This window comes from Protopterus annectens, chromosome 5.part0 (genome assembly GCF_019279795.1).
Source record: "Protopterus annectens isolate FY-2018-M chromosome 5.part0, PAN1.0, whole genome shotgun sequence".
Lineage (NCBI taxonomy): Eukaryota > Metazoa > Chordata > Ceratodontiformes > Protopteridae > Protopterus > Protopterus annectens.
In genome coordinates, this window is record NC_056735.1 from 1,776,584,145 (window position 1) to 1,776,586,594 (window position 2,450).

Sequence of the window (2,450 nt, forward strand, 5' to 3'; positions counted from 1 at the left end):
TGCACGGAGCTCCAAGTAGCAGCTTCTAAAATGTCCTTGGTAGCCACCCCCCGTAGGAAGGCTGTAGTGGTGGCCGTGGCCCTTGTGGAGTGAGGCCTGATATTTTCAGGAACTGTCTTTCCATGAAAGGAGTAGCAAAAGCGAATGCAATTTCCTATCCATTTTGAAATTGTCTGTTTGGAAATTGCTCTTCCTTGCACCCCAGTTGCATATGCTACAAAATGTTGGTCAGTTTTTCTGCTAGTTTTTGTTCTGTCCAAGTAGTAGCGTAGTTGTCTGTGTATATCCAGGGTGTGCAAAAGTTTTTCCCCTTTATTCTGTGGGTTAGGGAAGAACGTCGGCAAGTGAATAGCTTGGTTCAAGGATACCCTAGATACCACCTTTGGCATAAAAGTAGGATTGGTTCTTAGTGACACTCTGTCCTGGTGGAAAATAAGAAAAGGCTGCACTGCCATTAATGCTTGTAACTCAGATACTCTTCTTGCTGAAGTGATTGCCAGAAGGAATGCAGTTTTCCAAGATAGAAACTGTAGATCCGCTGATGCTGCTGGTTCAAAAGGAGGTAGTCTCAGTTTCTCCAGCACAAAGTTGAGATCCCAGGCAGGTAGAGGGGGTCTTCTTGGAGGTTTAATATTTTTGATCCCTCTCAGAAATTGTCTGAGGAGAGGGTGTGAGAAGATAGGTGGATCCACATTGTATTCTGCTGAAATTGCTGAAGCATGAATCTTAATGGAAGAATAGGACAGGCCATTGTGGAACAATTCTGCTAAGTATTCTAGGATATGTGTTAGGTTTGCCACTGTGACATCTGTGCCCTTTGATGTGCTCCAAATGAGAAATCTCTTCCATTTAGCTGAGTATGTCTTCCTTGTGGAAGGCCTGCGAGCCTCCAGGATAATGTCCTTCACCCTCTGAGATAAAATAGTTTGATTGGGTTTAAGGAATTTTCCAGGCAGTTAGCTGCAATGTTTTCAAGTTGGGATGCAGGGTCTTGAAATTGTTCTGCGTCAGAAGAAGAGGCCATAGGGGGAGAGGCCATGATTTTGCCTGAGACATGCTTCTCAGTAATGGATCCCAGTGTTGTCTTGGCCAGTTCGAATGGATACCAGTGTTGTCTTGGCCAGTTCGGAGCTATTAGTATCACTTTTGGCTGTTCCTCCCTGATCTTCAATAGAACCTTGTACATCAATGGGAGAGGTGGGAAGGCATATACTGTTAGGGCTTTCCAGCTGAAAGAGAGTCCACCCTCCAAGCTTGTGGGTGGTATGTCCTTGAGCAGAATGTCTTCAGTTGATTGTTGAGTGGGAGGCAACAAATCTATCTCCGGCATTCCCCATGTCTTTGCTATGAGTTGGAAGATGTCTGGGTGCAGCATCCATTCGTGTGCATCCATGGTAGTTCTGCTTAAGCTGTCCGCCAGTGCATTTTCTTTCCTGGCACTAATTGGGCCTGTAGTTGGATATTGAGATTCAGGCATAGTTCCCACAGATTCATAGCCATCCGCATAGAGGGTAGGAATGTGTGCCTCCCTGCTTGTTTATGTACCACATGACCGTGGTGTTGTCTGTTCTTATTAGCAGGTGTCCTTGTTGGAGGAAGGGTTTGAATGCCTCGATTGCATGCCTCACTGCCAGCATTTCCTTTTGGTTTATGTGCATGCTAGCTGTCCTTGAGGCCATAGGCCTTGGATACATTTGTCCTCCATGTGTGCTCCCCATCCTCGGTCTGAGGCGTCCGTGGTGATGGTCTGCCTTGGTTTTGGTTTGTTGAAAGGCAACCCTCTGTTGGACTGGCAGGCCTGAGCCCACCGCAGGAATTCCTTTTGAAGGCATGGAATGATTGGTATCATGGTTTCTAAACTGTGACTGTGCTGAGACCATACACTCCGGAGGTACCATTGTAATTTCCTCATATGCAGCCTGGCATGTGGTATTAGAATTATGCAGGATGCCATGTAACCCAGGGCCTGCAGGATTTTCCTTGAAGTAAGCTGAGTTTGTCTCGTCAGAGTCATGAAGTAATCTGGAAGTTGTTTTTGTTTTTCTTCTGTGAGAAAGGCCATTTGGGTGGTTGTGTCCAGATCTGCACCCAAAAAGGTTATCCTTTGGGATAGTACTAGTCTTGACTTTTGGATGTTGACTGTGAATCCCAAGGTCTGTAGTAGGTGTATGGCATAAGCCAAGTCCTTTATCAAATTTTCCTTGTTGTCCGCTTGTAGAAGGCAGTCGTCCAGGTATGGGTAAATTTGAATTCCCTGTAGTCTGCAATGTGCAATTACTGATGCCAGGCATTTCGTGAATACTCTGGGCGCAGTAGATAAGCCAAAGGGCAATGCTGAGAATTGATAATGCTCTGATCCTGCAAGAAATCTGAGGTGTCTTCTGCAGTTTGGTCGAATAGTGACGTGCAGGTATGCCTCCTTGAGATCTAGAGTCACCAGCCAAGACTCC